Source organism: Amia ocellicauda, chromosome 3 (assembly GCF_036373705.1).
Source record: "Amia ocellicauda isolate fAmiCal2 chromosome 3, fAmiCal2.hap1, whole genome shotgun sequence".
NCBI classification, from domain to species: domain Eukaryota; kingdom Metazoa; phylum Chordata; class Actinopteri; order Amiiformes; family Amiidae; genus Amia; species Amia ocellicauda.
Genome location: NC_089852.1, coordinates 51,082,944 through 51,103,437, shown reverse-complemented (window position 1 = coordinate 51,103,437; position 20,494 = coordinate 51,082,944). Strand labels below are relative to the sequence as shown.

Sequence of the window (20,494 nt, the reverse complement as noted above, 5' to 3'; positions counted from 1 at the left end):
CCCCCCCCCCCTCTGGCGCTGCTCGTCTGTAACCCGACACTGATCAGTTGCCTGAGACAGGTTTTTTTTTATTGTCTAGTAATGGCAGATTTCCATGGCACATGAGACACACAGTGACATCCTCTCCATTGGTCAATTCCAGCCCCATGTGCTGCATTGCGCATTGAATTTCTAAAACCAGGAAGGACGCGATGTAAACACACCGCACATAGCTGTTTTCAGCAGAATCTCAGCTACGCAGCTAAAAACACTGCAAGTCTTTATCTCAAATAGTTTATCAGATAATTAATACTTTGTATTAATGTTTTGGGCGGATCCGCCTAAGTCGTCCTTTAATCAAACAAATACACGCTAATTAGACGTTTTACCTACCGTGCCACTGTGCGTGACAATTTTCCCATCAGCCTTAAACGCACCATTCGCAAATGTAATACCTACAGCAAATTTACGGTAAATTTAAAACAATTTATGACCTTAATTTCCCAGATTTTATTTTAAGACCTTTTAAGACTTTTTAAGGAGTCGCGGCAACCCTGTTATTAATAATACCATAATCATATTTATTACTAGTCCTAATAACAAAACTACAAGGGGGACACAAGATACCTTCTCTTCAAGAGCACTGATTTTACTCAGCAGTGCCTGGTTTTCACGGTCTCTTTTCTGCATCTCAGACGCCAGGCTAATAAAGAAAAAATAAACATGATTTTGTGATCTGACAGATGTGTTCATACAGTTCATTGTGCATCAAACTATTTCCTTGAGCTGCCAAGCTTGATCAACAGTTAGTGTCTTCTTGAGCACAACTCAATAACCTGAATCTCTGGTGCACCCAGAAGACTGGACCTGAGAACTTGTGAAATAATTTTGTGGACACAAAACTGTTGTGCATTTTTTACTGGTAACATGGCCATGGTTTATACAGGTTTTATTCAAACTGGACAAGGGATAACTAAATTAGTATAAATATCAAAACCTAATGTAATCATGAATCGAGGATGATCTCTCTATCCTGATCAATTTTCTAGTGTTGTGCATTGTTGAAACAAGGTTTTTGGTTTTGCCATTTGTCTCGGTGCACTAGTGGGTATGTGCAATGGCTGAGTGTAAACATGCTTTGCAATCCATTGATGAGGGTCAACCTCTTTCCGGGAGCTATTAAAGGTGGCTGGTCCTGGATATAAAGAAACCCTTGAGTGCTGTCGACTGTGTCTGCATACTACATATTTCCTAATGCATATGTAAGGACATACGAAGGTGGTTGATGAGAGAAAGAAATTGTGGGTTTGGACATTAGTCACTATGTAGAACTAATTCCAGATCTGCTCTGGATTGGGTTTCTGCACACCAACTTGAAACAGATTCTGAAACATTGAACAGTCGTTTATCTTGTGATGTAAGCTGTTAATATCAAGTGAAGAAAAATTAAATAAACATGGTCAATGGTATAGCACTGGGGGCTGAAAGAGAAAGGGAAGACATTCAGCATATTCTCATTCATCACAATTCAGTTCTTCTGCAACAGATTTATTTGTATTTATTATCTAAGAAAATGGAAAGAAACTGCTAAAGATATTGCTGTTCATTCAATGATGCACTTCCCCATACTTCATTTACTACCACCCACATTCACATTACGCTACATTCAGGAATAAGAATGGATACAAATACAGAAAATTAATAATGTTGCCTCAATGAAAGATAATTGATGTGGTACAATTCTGATGATATGTTGCTAGGTAACCCATTTAGAGAAATGTGAGGGCTAGCTTTTACTACGCATTGGACTAAGTTGCATTAAGGGTGTCTGCAAGTAAACAATAAAAGTAACTGCTCCACTAGTAGATAGGTCACAAGTCTTTAGTGATTTAGTAATTTCTTTAGTGAATTGAAGCAAAACGAAACCAGCAAAAACTCATATGTTTCCCTTCATATCCTCAGCCATATTCTGTGCATGTCTTAACTATAATTTAAATATAGCACATACTTTTTACTCATTATAATTCATTTAAACAAATTAACCAAGGCAGCACTCACTTCATTAGGATGCTAAAGCATAACGCATACTTTGGGTTAGAACAACCCATTATTTTTTTTTTTTAATCAGACATGAAGTAACCCATTAACTTGGGTTTAATGGCTTTAATCACTAAAGCGGTAATCCTTGTGAAACGTTTTCACAAAGTTTATATTTGTATGTATTGGGCTGCATTAGAGATTACTTATTAAAAATGTGTATAAAGAATACTCATCCCTCATATGCATCTTTCTGGGAGGAACCCTCACTTGACAACTAAACGGACTTAAACATACTACCAGCAATTGTTATTGTTTTTTTTTATTTAACAGTTTACTTCAATTAAAATATTAAATTGTTACTTATCCACAAGCCACAACTGAATCAGGGGAAACTCATGACATAAGCTCGGTTAGCTCGGTGTCTGTCTGAAAATGATTAAAATAATCACTTACAGGTATTCAGTGAGGGCCATGATATACACTGGAATCACGATCTTCACGATGTCCATCATGAGGTGACTCAAGTCGAGGGATCGGTTCCTACAGACATGGATGCAGATCGAGACATAGGAAGAAAGTAAAGTCGGCTATATATACGAGTCGTTATTGCCATCGATACATTCTGGAAGTATAATTTGCAGACTGTACCAATGACGTCACAACAGTTACTAATAATACATACATAAATAAATAAATAATTCATACGTACCATGATGCTTTGCGCGCATACGGCATTTGCGGATTACGTCAAACTAGTTACTTGTGCGCATGTGTTGAATATTATGAGACTGTACGGCAGGGTTGCCAGAGTGGGGGAAATTGAAGCTATGGGGGGAAATATTGGATGGGGGGAAACGTGGGTGGGGAAAGGATATGAAACAGGGGCAAAAAGTAAAAAACGGGATTATTTTCCTCAATGTAATTTCCCCACAGTGCTCTCATTAAGCGTTCACTTCACCAGTACCCCCTCCCCCAAGTTCCCACCCCGTACCTGACCTTAAAACCCCCCTTTCCCCGGACCTCACTTCATCAGCACCAACCCCAAAAATACCTCACTTCATCAGCATAACCCCCCCCACACACACACATACACACACACACACACACCATACTTACCATACCATGTTTATTGCACACTTTTACAGTAAGCCAATGCCTACTGACGTGACCGTTGAGAGGTTTTTATTAACTTTGTTATATGCAACAACTCTTATTTTAGTACTGCTCATCATTATACAGATCACATGTTTTGATGTAGATAGTCGGTGTAGTTTAGTATTAAAACATTGACAGCTTCTGTTAACAAGAGGGGGAATCGATGCTCCAGTTCCTGAGCAATCCTTCGACCCCCTAAAGCTGCTCTCCCCCTCAGCTGACCCGGGAAGTCCGGCTCGACAGTCAGCGCTGTCAGAGGGAACCGTGTCCCCTGTCTAGATTATTAAAGAGCAATGAGCACACGGGATACATAATTGAAACTATGTTTATTCGTATTGTCTATTTTAAAGTCTATATTGCTTACAGGCTATTGACGATCAAGAAGTAACAGCACACTCACCCAGATGGGGTTTGTTTATTTTACTTTGAGTTGCTGTGACTTCTTATTTGAATTCTCGTTTGTTTGCTGTGCATAATTACTGTCTACATTGGTAGTTATAGTATTTGTTTTTATTATACATCTGTTCGATGGTATTTGATTTCATATTTGTGTTGGGAATGTACTTGGGCGTTGGGTGATTATGTTTGCTCCTTCCTGAAATGCAGATCTCTGCACTGGTCTGAATATTTGGCTTGATTTTATCTGTGAATCCTTGAGATAATAAATATTGAATACCATCCACTGCTCCTATTAAATTAGTAATTGCAAAATGCTCAAAGTTGACACTAATATCCCAGAACTTGATTTTATGATTACTGTTATTTTTTTATAAGACATTTATCACCAGGGGTGACTGGCAATAACGAGGGCTGGTTAAGTACAGGGTTTTGTGTATCTAGCTTAATTTATGTATGATTGCTGCATGGGTTCCTTTGCAGCTCCTTTGGTTGTCATGGAGTTCATTTTTGTGGTATTATGGATTGTATTTTTCTGATGATTGATGTATTTGGTTGTATTTTTGTATTTTTTGATTGCACTTGTTGTTTTAAGCCCTTGTTTTCCCTGTGAGTATGCTTGCAGGTGCAGGCAATCCAGCCCCCAAGTGTAGCCCCACACCCAGAGTGCAATTTGTGAAAAAACAGGAGGGCAAATGTACTAAGTGCTAATAGAGAAAGCCTAAAACAGTGTCAGTATTTTTTTCCCCCAGAATACATTTTAAAAATATATATTGAAAATATCAGAATACATAAATACTTCCACGAATCTCAACTTTTAAAACTTAAAATTTAGAATACAAACAATAGATGCAATTAAACTTGTTATATAGCACATTCAAATTAATACATAGACAAACAGAACAATATTTTTGTGAATTACATAGCAGTGTTTGTTAATTATTTAAACACATCTGTAAACAGTATTTAAATGCTTATTTTAATTAGTATAGTGTAGTTTGTAATAGAATGACACCAAGTAATGTTTTTCCAATTTGTTTGTTTGTAAGTAAAAGTAATTAGACAATTTTTAGCAATTACCATCCGAGATAATTACACAATATTATTCATATTTAATTTCCTCCGCTGCTCTCTTCCTGTCTCCTCATATAGAACAATCTAGCAACTGGTCATTGTGATCGAAGACAGACGGTTTGCTGAAGACCCCTGCATACATTTATCAAGTGAAACAGGGACACTTTCAACCAATTTGTTCAAAATAATTATGCCAGATCAGTTTACCATCAATCAGGATATATTCAACCATTGATGTTACTCTTTTCCCAGCAGAGTGGTTAACTGCTGATTCATTGACTTTTAAGAATGCAATATATGATAGACAGAAACACATGAAAATAAAGGGGTATTTTATTGAATTTAGGCATACTACCTCCTTGGAAAATACATCAAATCATATACTTGAAGTAGTTTGCTGGAGACTTCAGCGATTGTGAGAAGAGAAACTGAAAGCAGTTAATGATTAGGCCCTGCTCCAATGGGCCCACCTGTGACCGACTGAACAGTGTGGTTTTCTATGTGAGCTGTAATGTTGAGCAAAAGCGACCAAGCATTATTTTAAGTAACCTTCGAGAGCAGGCAAACAAAAATGACACTGGAGTCATGCCCCCCGCAGCTTGTTTGTCAGTTTTGAGATACGAAAATACTGGACCACTGGTGGGGGGTGGGGTTTGCAAAATGTCAACCTAGAGGGGTTGCTGGCAATTAGACGACAATGGGTGGGGGGGGGTTGAGGGCAAATTATACACTGATAAAAATTTTAACGACATATTCAACAGTCCTGTTCTGTGAGCTTGTGTAGCCGACCACTTTGTGGCTGAGCTGTTGTTGCTCCTAGATGTTTCCTCGTAACAATAACAGCACTTACAGCTCACCAGGGCAGCTCTAGCAGGGCATCCTATGATGCCACATTGAAAGTCATTGGCTCTCAGTAAAGTCAATTCTACTGCCAATGCTTGTCTAAGGAGATTGCTGTATGGCTTGATTTTACAGTGGCTCTCAAAAGTATTCACCCCTCTTGGTCTTTTCCACATGTCATGTCAGTCAACATGTAAACAACACCGAAAATGTCCATGTCAAAGTGAAAAATATGATTTTTCTAAATTAATTACAAATACAAAACAGCTTTGACAGCAATTACAGCCATTAGTCTATGTGTATAAGTCTCTACTAGCTTTGCAAATCTAGACACAGCAATGTTTGCCCATTCGTCTTTGCAAAATTGCTCGAGCTCCATCAAGTTGGATAGGGCCCTTTGGTGAACAGCAATGTTCAACTCTTTCCACAAATTCTCAGTTGGATTGCGGTCCTTGCTTTGACTGGTCCACTCCAGGACATTGACCTTTTTATTTTTAAGCCACTCCAATGTGGCTTTGGCCGTATGTTTGGGGTCATTGCCCTGCTGGAAGATGAATCTTCTCCCAAGTCCCAGGTCTCTTGCATACTTCAGCAGGTTTTTTTTACAGGATTTCTTTGTACTTTGCTGCATCCATTTTACATAATGTTGCCACCACCATGCTTCATGGTAGGAATGGTGTTCTCAGGATGATGTGCAGTGTTAGGCTTGCACCAAATATAGCGCTTAGTGTTAAGGCCGAAAAGCTCTATTTTGGTCTCAGTCTCCCACATGCCAAACACAGTAATTAGAAGGGGTGTCCACATATACTGGACAGTCCGCTAAAATACTGGCCGGCTGGCAACCCTAATTGACACAGACATCTTTACAAGTTTTTTTCATGTTAAACAGATGTTTGTTATTAATATATTGTTTTTGTTAAACTGTTATTTACATAAAAGAAGTAAAAACGGAATCATAATTTATAACGTTCGCATCCTAGTTTGCACTGTTTTTTGTGGCTCCGGAGCCGGAGCCAGCCTGGACCTGGAGCTGAACCTCTGGAGCCACTACGGAGCCGGTGCCAGAAAACCCGGAGCACTGCCAACCCTAGCTCACATGATGAAAATCATAAAAAATAAAAATGATCCCTTAATAATTAGTGTCCGTTCTTAACACATCTTTTGCACTCAGTATAAAATGGTAACAGACTTTTAACATAATTCATTACTTGATATCAATTTTGCAGTGCTTCTAGGAGAAACCCAGATGCATTTTTACATCAATCTACCTTTGTTGAATGTAGCCCTAATCTACCAGACTCCAGGCACCTGTGATATATTTTAATCTGATAAAAATTAGGTCCTTGCCCATCTGTAGCCAACTCCAAAAAGGGACCAGTTTAGATCCTGAAATACACAGGGAGAACCACATGAAAACAAATACTGCAGACAAGAGATGACAAAGCTGGCAACAGGAACTTGACAGTACCTGCTCCACCCACAAAGCAGAAGACCTTCTTAATATCAAATAGCTTGGCCTGACAATTAGGATATTATACCCCAAAGTGGTCTTCTCTGGTCAATTATTTGGAGGTAAATCTGCAAGAGTGTCAAGAATTCATTTCAATATCTGAATTACAAACATTAGGGTGGTATCTCACAGTTCAAATATTAGAGGTTAGATACATAAAAGATAGTTTTAGATTTCCTATACAATTCAGCACTGGACCTCAATTATACAGGCTACATTTAAAACAAAACAAAACATGTAAATCTTTTACTACATTGTACTCACCTTCAATTTCTGTCCAGTTCACAGCTACTTCTGCTATAGGTATCTTCAGGCACTGGGCTATGTAGAGCAGTTCCACATCAAAGGCCCTGAAACATAGTTTTCAGTTTGGTATGAAATAAAAACAGTTCACAACAGGCTATTTCAACACTGCATATTGTTCTCTCCCACTAGTGGGGGATTTCCAGTCATACATATTTCTGCACTCCACTGATAGGCATTTAATTAAAAAGATAATAAACGAAAATAGATGGTACTGGATAAAGGGCTGGCTACTTACTAACCTAAGCAGGCCTTCTTGTGTCTTGCTTCGGAAGGGCCAGACTGATTGACAGATATGGATTTCATTGGACATTAAGTCTTCCCTATGAAACTGCTTGCCTGAGACCACAGCAACAGTCACTGATGGTGACAGGTGGTCCTTCCCACTGGCTCACACATGCCACTGTTTTAGACTCCTGCCCACCGGCAATCCCCCAAAACATAAAGACTCCTCCTCACATATTTCAATAACCAATCCTGTGGTCCGTTTAACCTTTGAAAGAGGTACTCCACCCCTACTTGGATGTTTACATTTAAATATTTATTTTAGCGTATTCTTCCATCATTTCTCCACAGGTGTTACAGACCACACACACAGCAAGTTGACACTGTTATGATTTTTGTTATTTTATCCCATGCCTTCTGTTTGGGTGTGTTATTACAAGTTTCAGAAAATTTCACCTTAAATATTTTTTCATTTGATTTTCAGTCACTGTGAACTGGGATCATCGCTGTTTTGGAGAAGTGTCCGCCGTGTTTTGTATTTTTTCAAGTGTTTTAAAATTCCTAGAATGTATTGCCTGATTGACCAAGTAAGATCAGTCTAAGGAAAGACTATTTCACACAATGGCTTTAACTGAGTGTCTATCATTAGTATGACTTATAATTATACTTAGACTAAGACTTAGTGTATGTGTATGCAACCTGCCCCAGCACTGATCTAAGCCAAAGCCTAAACTAAAGTGGAGACCCTGTTAAAGTCACACTAATACATGGAATGCTGCTCATTAGCAACCCTGATAAAAATGAAAATAAATTAAGAACAACAAGCCTGCCCCATAGGTGTTCATAGACACCTTTTTGAAAAATTGGGGTTGATTAAAAATGCATCTACAGTGCAATAGTTCAAAGCCGACTGCTTTCACCAGACTGGTCAAGAGAGCATCGGCTGGAGGGTCCCAATAATCAGATGATAAAGTACAAGACGTCTCCTTCAGCTGTAACCCTCCTCAATAAAACAAGTGCCTTGCTATTTTGTGGGGAAGCTGAGCTCCTGCTTTAAACTTGAAATAAGCCATGCTACAGCTCCAAAATGGTTCCCACTGCTGTTTGCATTACTCTTTACAAACTCATTCTTAGCCTCAGAAAATGCACCCAAAGCGTTCAAGTTAAGTCAGTATATTAGCTGGGCTGCCAGTTAGGACTAAAACTAAAACTCCTCTGATACTTGATGGGCAATTCTCTTAGGTCCTGTCAATCTGGAAGATGAGGCTCTCTAGGGACACCTCAGGCTCTGCTTAATCAGCATCCTCACTCTCTATTACAAAGACTTCAGAAAAGAGCTGCCCCTTCTGTACCAACAAATAACCGCTGAACGCCATCAACTCGGTGCTAATCAGGATGGACAGACAGAGAGAGACAGACAGACTGATTTAATTGGCCAAATATAAACTTATGTTGTAGAATCACATACCAGACAATCAAGGATCCTGGTGAGAGGGATTTGTATTGTGCATCTCACACAGAAGCTAATTTCTAACTTCGCTAAAATCTGGTACTACAAACTATTTGTTTTAGTTGGTTTGGGATATTGAACATTAAAACATTAATATATGTTTGCTGACATTCCACTGGTGTTCCATGGTGTTCAAGGCTGAAATGTTTGGTGGAACTCCTCTCATGGCCAGTTGAGACTGTCATCATCCTGAGGTGCTGACTGCGTGTAACAGTCCCCGAAATTGTGCAGACCTTTGCAGATTTCTGCACTATAAAAAACACATACCAGCGCTCCACATGCAGACTGGAGAAAGTCCGTAAGGCTGCCTCTCGGGTGAAAATCTTGAACCCACAGTGTGTGTCCCTGATCCCCTTCACACAGAAGAACCACACCAGAAAGTGGAAGCCATACATCAGGAATGTGCAGAACGCTGTGAAGAAAAAAGTTAAAGAGAGAGAGAGAGAGCTTTTGTTTTATAAATTGCAACAAATATCCAAGCATGGAACTGCTCTTCCCAATTATATGCCAAGCAGAACTTGAGGCAAGCAGGAATGTATTAATTACACACTAGCACAAAAAAGTAACAGCGTCTACAGTGGGGGGAAAAAAGTATTTGATCCCCTGCTGATTTTGTACGTTTGCCCACTGACAAAGAAATGATCAGTCTATAATTTTAATGGTAGGTGTATTTTAGCAGTGAGAGACAGAATAACAACAAAAAAATCCAGAAAAGTGCATTTCAAAAAAGTTATACATTGATTTGCATGTTAATGAGTGAAATAAGTATTTGACCCCTTCGACTTAGTACTTGGTGGCAAAACCCTTGTTGGCAATCACAGAGGTCAGACGTTTCTTGTAGTTGGCCACCAGGTTTGCACATATCTCATGAGGGATTTTGTCCCACTCCTCTTTGCAGATCCTCTCCAAGTCATTAAGGTTTCGAGGCTGACGTTTGGCAACTTGAACCTTCAGCTCCCTCCACAGATTTTCTATGGGATTAAGGTCTGGAGACTGGCTAGGCCACTCCAGGACCTTAATGTGCTTCTTCTTGATGCGGTGCAGTTGTCCTGTCCCCTTAGCAGAAAAACACCCCCAAAGCATAATGTTTCCACCTCCATGTTTGACGGTGGGGATGGTGTTCTTGGGGTCATTCCTCCTCCTCCAAACACGGCGACTTGAGTTGATGCCAAAGAGCTCGATTTTGGTCTCATCTGACCACAACACTTTCAACCAGTTCTCCTCTGAATCATTCAGATGTTGGCAAACTTTAGACGGGCCTGTACATGTGCTTTCTTGAGCAGGGGGGCCTTGCGGGCGCTGCAGGATTTCTGTCCTTCACGGTGTAGTGTGTTACCAATTGTTTTCTTGGTGACTATGGTCCCAGCTGCCTCGAGATCATTAACAAGATCCTCCTGTGTAGTTCTGGGCTGATTCCTCACCGTTCTCATGATCATAGAAACTCCACGAGGTGAGATCTTGCATGGAGCCCCAGACCGAGGGAGACTGACAGTTATTTTGTGTTTCTTCCATTTGTGAATAATCGCACCAACTGTTGTCACCTTCTCACCAAGCTGCTTGGCAATGGTCTTGTAGCCCATTCCAGCCTTGTGTAGGTCTACAATCTTGTCCCTGACAACCCTGGACAGCTCTTTGGTCTTGGCCATGGTGGAGCGTTTGGAATCTGATTGATTGATTGCTTCTGTGGACAGGTGTCTTTTATACAGGTAATGAGCTGAGATTAGGAGCACTCCCTTTAAGAGAGTGCTCCTAATCTCAGCTCGTTACCTGTATAAAAGACACCTGGGAGCCAGAAATCTTGCTGATTGATAGGGGATCAAATACTTATTTCCCTCATTAACATGCAAATCAATTTATAACTTTTTTTAAATGCGTTTTTCTGGATTGTTTTACTGTTATTCTGTCTCTCACTGTTAAAATACACCTACCATTAAAATTATAGACAGATAATTTCTTTGTCAGTGGGCAAACGTACAAAATCAGCAGGGGATCAAATACTTTTTTCCCTCACTGTATCTGGGGAAATGCAGAGAAATGCAGCAATAGTTCTCTCAGATCCCTTGCTTACTATATTATTGGAGAAATGTACACTGTTGCAACTTTTGTCTATGCATTTGTTTTAAAAATAAAAACAAAATTTAAACACCCATTCCAATCCAATATGAATAATGCATTTTCAATTCATATATCATACCAGGTCTTAACTCACTATGACCAGATACTTTAAATGGGCTTTACAGTTCTATTTTTTAAATCTCAGAATTACAGTCCATCTGTGACTATTTCAAGGTTCTATGTTTACATTATCTTTTACACACCAAATTATAACGGTTCTTTGAAGACTGAAGCGGGATTGAAGCTGTGTACCTGTGCAACAGAATCCTGTTCCAGATGAGCTTGAGACCTAGGGATGTCACGGTGTGAATTCTTGATGGTACGATTATTGTCTGTTAAAAAATCACGATTTTTACGATTATCTGCAAATGTACCTATTATGCAACAATAAAAACCTCCACAAACATATCACAACTTAAGTTTTATTGCAGAATTCATTAGGACATGCAGTTAACATATATTCCTACTTTTAACTGAAAACAGGTTGAAAACAAGTAGGTAAAGTACTTGTATTTAAGTAGGTGCAATTTTCTCTATCTGCCCTCTGACACCAAAACGTACTATACCTTTTCAACAAAAAAGTATGTAGACCCTTTCAATAAATAAAAATAAAATTCAATATAAATTAAAAATAAATAACCAAAAAAAAAACAAATAAACAACTATAACTTAAACCATATGTTTAAAATAAAATGGTGTCAAGCTAGGGGAACCTTCTTTCTTTATTCAGTATTGTGGAACTAAATTACATTCAGGGTGTTGTCTTTTTAGGCTAGGTTATGGTGAAGAAAAGTGAGCATGTTCACATGTTCAACACTCAGTCTTGACCTCTGAGGGGACAAGATGCAACCACTTGTGCTAAACACTCATTCAGAAGACACACTTATTGCAGGGAGGGACAGGAACTTTTTGGCAACTCTTGAGAGCAGTGGCAACTCCTCTACATATGCTTTCCACCAAAGCAGCGGATCAGATTCAGCACTGATTACAGGCAATGATAAGTACAGATTCACCTCAGAATCAATTTTTTCTCCTGTTAATGATGCTGCTGGGCTTTGTGATGATGATGTGTTCTTCTGTTTTGCTTTGGTGATTTGCTGCAAGAATTCAGATTGTTTTTTTCTTGGGGATGGAAGAGGTACTGCACCCCTCTCCCCTACTGTCATCACCATCTGTGGGTCCTGATGAAGCTTGTTCTGAGAGTGGAAAAGAGTCCTCTTGCGCAAGAGCAATAGCTTCCTTCATGCATGCATTCACTGTGTCATCACGATCCTCCACAAAGTTCAATTTAAAACGTGGATCCACAAAACAAGAAATGTTAAGCACCTTTTTCATTTGTTCTGTGTATCTTTCCTGTTGAAACAGATCTTGTCTTATTTTCACCTTCATTTGTTTGGTTATTAGCAGGGTTCCCATTCTTCCATGAACACCAGATTCAAGGACTTTCAAGGACTTTTTAAAGCACCGTTTATTTTAAATCAAGCACCTATCAAATTCACACCCCAGCATATGGAGCGTCATGAAAGACCTCTTACAGAACTTAACATTTTAACCCTCCTATTGCATTTGCATCCGTTTTGACTCGGAAGAGGTACAGAAACATTTCTACAAACATACATAGTTTTTTAGTATTTAGTAGGAAATGTGTTAAGACGTTTTGTCATGTTCTGTCATGTTTTTCATGTTCTTCAGTTATCTTTCTTTTTCTTTAAATTGAAGAGATATAAAATTGTTACACCTTTTGTGTTTGGGTCCGTTTCAACCCAGAAGTGAACTGTGGCTTTACACATGAAATTATGAAATTATGCAGATTTGTTTTAAGTCTTATTTAGATTTGTCTCAAATTACTTCTGTAAAATATATTTAGCCTCTTTCCTATCAACTCACACACATTTTTTTCCTGGTTTTAGCTGTAGTTCTTGTAAAAGATCAAAATTTGAAAGAGTTTCTAAATTTTTAAATGACAAAAGTGGTTAAATGTAGTAATAACATGGTAAAACCTGTTAACATTAAAAAAATTGCACATTCACTCAATAGAGACATAACTCATTAATAAATAAACTCAAGTCAAAATTATTTTGTAAATCACTTTTTATTGTAAATCACATTTTTTCATCTTTGACCTAGATGAATGAAGCTGCTCAAACATGCAGCCTCTGAAAACTTCAATATTTTTTGAAAAATATTTCATGAACATTTTAAACCTTGTACATGTACAAATCTGCAAAAAAATAAAAATAAATAAAAAATAGGACTTATTTGCTTTTAAACAGTAAATGTTTTTCACTAAGCTGTTTTTCCAACTTCAGCTTCTACTTTTTTCTCCTTAGCTCCATGTCTCGGAGTTAGCAGAGTAACTTGCTCTGAACTTTCAGCCTTCAAAGCATATTTGTCAGCTGATTCAACAAGAGCCTGCATGTCACTTTCCAGAGTTTCTGGAATTCCTTTTCTTTGGACATATAGCTAAGCAGGAAATTGTCTACTCGATCGCAAAGTGGGTTGAAGTCAGCAAAAGCAGAATGGTTTTTCTGCACAGCATCATCAATGGAATAATTTAATCACAGTCCTGCTCATTGACCCTCCCTTGATATACCAGATAGGCAAGGTTCTTCTTAGCATGCCCTTCAACTGGTCTGTTTTTTTTTCATCTGCCATCTTCACAGGATCTAAGAAGCCCATATTTTTCACCAAGATGTATTTAAAGGAAGACTTCTGTTGAAGTTTGTCAACCATAGCAACTAGACCATCTCTGCTGGACCGCCTGAAATCCATAAGGGTGCTTGCACCAACCTTTTGCTTTATCCTCAACTCCTTTAGGGTTCTGTTGGTGACATACCCAAGGTCAACGCATGAGCAGTCCATGTAATTTGTTGGCAATTTAATGTCAACATCCAGAAGAATTTTCACAGACTTGGCTTCCTGCATGACCTCTGGTTTGATTAATCTACACATGCAGCTAGAAATGGGACCATTGGTTTATCTGTCTGGTACTTTGTCAGGAATGGGGTGACAGTCTTACTCACAGATAAAGCAAAATGTATCTGTGCTTCAAGCAGAGGATTCTTCAGTGCTTGACAGACTTCATCAAATGACTTGGTGTCAGGATTTGGTGTTCTTTTCCCTCCAACAGCACCAAGTTTGGCAAGATCTGCAATGCTCTCTCCAAGACAGGAGTGTTTTCTACCCATCTTGGTAAATGATAGTGGAAGAAGACCATCTTGTGTATCAGTGACTTATATATATATATATATATATATATTATATATATTCCTCTCGACGGGCAGGGCTGGTATATGGCACGTGGAAAACCATCGACCCTCCAACCTGTTGATGAAAGTCCTTTCTGAAATGCCACATTCACAATATGCAGACCACAACTGCCCAAATTCAAGAGGTTCAATCCATATCCAATCTGCAAGGGACTGTTGCACCTTCTTGTAAAAGGACCAATTAACATTTGGTCCATCCATAGATATTTGCAACATGTTTTTCTTTGGCAATGCCTCAGTGCCTTTCTCGAAGGCCAATTTGAGATCATCTGCTCTGGCATGCCCCATGAACTCAGTATCAAAAAATTGTGTCTGAACCTGATCACCATTCCAAAATCGTACATGAAAGTCACACGGTTTTGATTGTGTCATCCGGTTGAGAGACTCATCGAAGAGCAACACATAGTTCTCATCTCCAGATTTGAGTTTGTTGGTGAGCAGACCTTTGAAATGGGGAGCTAAACCATAAGCACATATGTAGGCGCACTATGTCTGACCACATGAAAAGCTCTTTGCAATTTCACTATCAGGGAATATTGCAGAGAAAAAATCTGACCTGTAGAAATAAAATAAAAACTATTATCTCTCCTGAACAAATACATAATAAATACATTAAAAAAATAAATTAATAAAAATCAAGCAAGCCTTGCTTTTGCTTTTGTTATCACTACAGTTAATAAGAAACACAACATATTTCCTTTACTTTGTAATTAAGACATTTCTGAAGAAGTTTATGAACACTCCTTCACAATTAACTTAAGAAATTAAACTCACGTGTTTGTTCATTGGAATGGTACAAATAATGAGACTGTGTCACTTTAAGTGACCACAATATTTCTGCCTTCATGGTTGCCTCTGTGACGCTGACAATTTGCGATTGTCTCTGTGTCCCAAGTGGTGAGGCTGTTGTGGTAGATTGTTGGACTGGCATAAACTGTTGAATGTTTATAGCTGTGAAAAACATAACATATTAGTGGTTTTGAACCCTACACGGAACCATTTTAGGTTGAATAGATGCTGGTACTAACTTTAGAACTAAAGGTGTTCTAAAACACTGAATGTATAAACACTCTAGTCTACTTGTTGTCACCTGACAAAACACATTTTTTTATGTAAAGGTTATTAGTCAAAATGCATTTGGAACAATAATTAAACTATAATACTTTCCAAAGAAAGTACAGTCACAATAAAGACACTAAAGAAAGGTTTGTTACTGCCAGTCTAAACAGTAATAAAGTCCTACTGTACCTGTGTCCATCAATATTGCAGTAATATTAAAGCGTATACTGACAACAACTAAAACAAAATGTAAGGGGCATATGGTTTTTTTTTAAATACAATGAGGAGAGAGGGCTGATAGAATGTACGAGAATAAGCAAGCTGGAACCAGAGATAAAGTTTGCAGCTTTCTTATCCCTACGTTTAACAATTATTCCACACTAATTTTAGTTTTCCTTTTTTATGAATCATTACTTGATTAAAAACATTAAAATATAGAGATAATATTATAATTAATTTATATATATATTTTGCAATTGAGTGAAAAGATATGGATAAGGTAATTGGCAAAAACAAAACAAAATAAAATTATCCAGTATAATCAACAGTCACCTGAGGGGGCGCTATACGCCCACTGTCGTCTATCTGAGTGCAAAACGCTGCTCGGGAAAGTTCGAGATACTAAAAATATAATATATAATGATGCACGCGGATACACACGTTTTCCTCCCGTAGAAAACAGTTATAAAGAAAACGCTTACAGACTCCTAACGAACATTTACTGACTAAACTAACTAATATAATCATTCTGAAAATGAATACATAAAAAAAATAAGCTTTTGCTATAGTTAAATACAACCTATATTAAACTGTATGAGATTATATTTACTGTTTGCTTGACTGTTCATTGCCTGTTGATGTGTTCCGCATTTTGCGTGACTTTTCAGTGCCGACTCCCCCATGGTATCCAATTTGATGTTCTTCTTGCAAATTGTACATCTTGCTAAATGTACATCTGCTGGGACTTTCAGTAACCAGTTCTTATATGGATCAATACTGAGCCAAGAATCATTACATTTGCATTGGGCCTGTTAATTAGCTCTGCTTCATAGGCTCATGTAGGGCTGCGCATCAGCTCACACTCTAAGTTGTTTTTTTTCCGCTACCCCATCCCCACCCCCCAATCATTAGCGCTGTTTCGTTCTCTTTGACAGCGCATATAGGACCATTTTTGAAATAGCACCATTCTACTAAACAAAATGTATTTCAAATTTAATTCAAGCACTTTCAAGGACCTATATTTGTTTTCAAGTACTTTCCAGGCCTTGAATCCATGTGTCTGAAATTCAAGTACTTTCAAGTACTTTCAAGAAGCGTGGGAACCCTGTACTGTCCTTTTCTTGTTCGTTGAGAATTTCAATGTTGATGTGCAACATCCAAGACAGGTCTCACAGAAGACACTGATACTCGTTTCTCAGAGGCCATGACATCCGTGAAATTATGGAGAGGGCTGAGGAGGTTGTTTAAATCCTCCAGGATACTGATGTCACTTTCTTTACGCATGAGATGCCATGTGCTTCTGTCAGCTGAGTCCTCAACAGTAAGTTGTGATGTCACAGGAGTCACAGATGTACTCTTGGGCTGAAAAAAAAAAGACAATTGGGATTATGTAAATGTATTTTTTTTGATCCAACAACAAACACTCAAACATATTTTATGTAACTTTTCATGCATATTTTTAAGATTTACATAGCAAATTCTATCATATTTGTGTAATTTTAGCTAAATTAATAAAACTTTTAGGTTTTAGTTAAAATTTACACAATTGAATCTGATTGAATTTTGTTAAGAGATTGTGTAAATCTTAAAAATAGGCTTAAATATTTGAGTGTACTATACATTTCTATTTTATATACATGGTTTAAATGAGAAAATGTCAAATGTGTTAATATGTATAATTTGGTATATTATTAGTGTTATACATTATTTTTAATTGCATTCTTTCTATTCCACACTTAAAAATGAAATACTTAGCAGAACTAGGCCCTAGAAACATTTCAGAAATTAATATCTCGGTGTTTCAAAGTCAATTTTGTTTTTGAGGTTTGAGCCATTATGAAACACACAGCGTTTCTGCGCTGGTGATATTATCAATCTAACGATCAGCCAGATTATCACAGCACTTTACGCTCACTGAAATCTTATTCAAGTAGGAAAAACTATTTGGAGGCATCGCATTCACACTATAAAGCTGAACCCCTCCTCTTATAAACTTAAAATTTACAACACTTTGAATTTACAGTTTCAATTCAATATTTGACTTTACCAAAAGGTAAGTAGTACACTACATATTTACTGTGTTTGTAAAATGGTTACCTTCATCTGGGCATGAATCTCTGGATGGTGATCCCTCAGGTGCTGGAACATATTAGATGTGTTCGCCGCTTTTGCTGACACTTTTCGTCTGCACATTTTGCATACTGGACACCCATCTTCAACAACTCCTGTGTCATTTTTTAGATAGCCAAAATACTCCCAAATAGCTGATTTAATTCGCTTCTTTGGTGGATACAAATCCAGGAGATCACGTTGTTCCGCCATGTTTTCAGTTTGAGAGTTTCATGTGCGCTGAAAGTTCATGCTCTGCACGCGCCCCGCCTCACCTAGACAATCACCTCATGAATGCTGTTACCATAGTAACAGCCTCACAGAGCAGCCAGGCAGAGAGCAGGGTGCACGTGCATCGCAAGTCGTAGACCCACACTGAAAGACTCATTTTCAATACATTTTTTTTTTTTTTTAAATAGACAACATGGTTGTTTTTCCGGTTTTTAGCCGTAGCTTCCAAATTCTTACGGTTTTTACGGTGACCATTTTAATCGCGGTTAATTGTGAAATTGGGTAATCACAACATCCCTATTGAGACCCATATGAAATCGTCATGTTCTACTGCAAAACATCTGGTGTCAGTCTGATGTCAGGCTACAGAGCGCTTCCTCTAATCAGGGCCCCAAACAAGCTTTTATGGAAACAAAGAACAAAATATACATACGAAACAGGGCACCCAATATTCCTTCCTTCCATAGATGCGTCTTATTAGTTATTTAATTCAATGCAAATTAATTAATGCAAATTCATAGTTTAACTAATTCAAATAAAGTAAATTAAAGATGAGAAAAGAAAAGCTAAGAAGTATTCTATTCCTCTAGAGGATATCGTTTCTAAACCCCATCACCAACATCAAGCACATTTAGTCTGGCTCTTGAGATAATCATGGGTGACGATAAACAAAACCAGCAGCAACAACAAAACCATGCAAGTGCAAGGACTGAAGCTACTGCCACCTGAAACATACAGCAGGGACCACAATGAAACTCACTGGCTTTGGACTGAGGGCTTGCAGGCCTGCTTCCAACCTCTCAATGTCAGCAAACTTGGTAGTCCATCAGCGTTGGCCATCAGGATGAGCTTCCCTCTGTAGCTCAGGGTGCCCTGAAAAAACAAGACCATTGTCTTGTCAGGGTGAAGTTTCACTCAGCAAGCCAAGGACAACCTGGTCTACAATGAAATGCCACTTCTCCTGTCACATTCTGCTAATAACAATCCAGAATTGAAGCAGTTCAGTAATTCTGATTTACAGTGCCTTGCGAAAGTATTCACCCCCCTTGGCATTTTTCCTATTTTGTTGCCTTACAACCTGGAATTAAAATAGATTTTTTGGGGGATTGTATCCTTTGATTTACACAACATGATCACCACTTTGAAGATGCAAAATATTTTTACAGCTGCAAGTCTCTTGGGGTACGTCTCTATAAGCTTGGCACATTTAGCCACTGGGGTTTTTGCCCCCATATAAAGGCAAAACTGCTCCAGCTCCTTCAAATTGGATGGGTTCCACTGGTCTACAGCAAATCTTTAAGTCACACCACAGATTCTCAATTGGATTGAGGTCTGGGCTTTGACTAGGCCATTACAAGACATTTAAATGTTTCCCCTTAAAACACTGGAGTGTTGCTTTAGCAGTACGCTTAGGGTCATTGTCCTGCTGGAAGGTGAACCTCCATTACAGTCTCAAATCTCAGGAAGACTGAAACAGATTTCCCTCAAGAATATTCCTGTATTTAGCACCATCCATCATTCCTTCAGTTCTGACGAGTTTCCCAGTCCCTGCCGATGAAAAATGGTGTTCTCGGGGTGATGAGAGGTGTTGGGTTTGCGCCAGGTGTTGGCGTTTTCCTTGATGGCCAAAAAGCTCAGTTTTTGTCTCATCTGACCAGAGGACCTTCTTCCATATGTTTGGGGAGCCTCTCACATGCCTTTTGGAGAACAGCAAACATGTTTGCTTATTTCTTTGTTTAAGCAATGGCTTTTTTCTGGCCTCTCTGTTGGCCTCCAATCTCCGCTGTGGAGCTTTGCGGCTCCTTCAGGGTTATCTTTGGTCTCTTTGTTGCCTCTCTGATTAATGCCCTCTTTGCCTGGTACGTGAGTTTTGGTGGGCGGCCCTCTCTTAGCAGGTTTGTTGTGGTGCCATATTCTTTCAATTTTTTAATAATGGATTTAATGGTGATCCGTAGGATGTTCAAAGTTTTGGATATTTTTTATAACCCAGCCGTGATCTGCACTTCTCCACAACTTTGTCCCTGACCTGTTTAGAGAGCTCCTTGGTCTTCATGGTGCCGCTTGCTCGGTGGTGTAGCAGACTCTGGGGCTTTTTAGAACAGGTGCATATATACTGAGATCATGTGACAGATCATGTGACACTTAGATTGCACACAGGTGGACTTTATTTAACTATTTATGCGACTTCTAAAGGAAATTGTTTGCACCAGATCTTATTTAGGGGCTTCATAGCAAAGTGGGTAAATACATATGCACGCACCACTTTTCTGTTTTTTATTTTCTAAAACAAGTTATTTTTTTCATTACACTTCACCAATTTGGACTATTTTGAGTATGTCCATTACATGAAATCCAAATAAAAATTCATTTAAATTACAATTTGTAATGAAACAAAATAGGAAAAATGCCAAGGGGGGTGAATACATTCTCAAGGCACTGTATGTCGTTTAAATACTACAC

The 20,494-nt window shown here is 38.5% G+C and overlaps 1 pseudogene; it reads right to left on the bottom strand.

Moving 5' to 3' along the window:
- Positions 1 to 6,769: 6,769 nt before the first annotated feature.
- Positions 6,770 to 20,087, bottom strand: LOC136747235 (dolichyl-phosphate beta-glucosyltransferase-like; annotated as a pseudogene).
- Between the last annotated feature and the right edge of the window lie 407 nt (positions 20,088 to 20,494).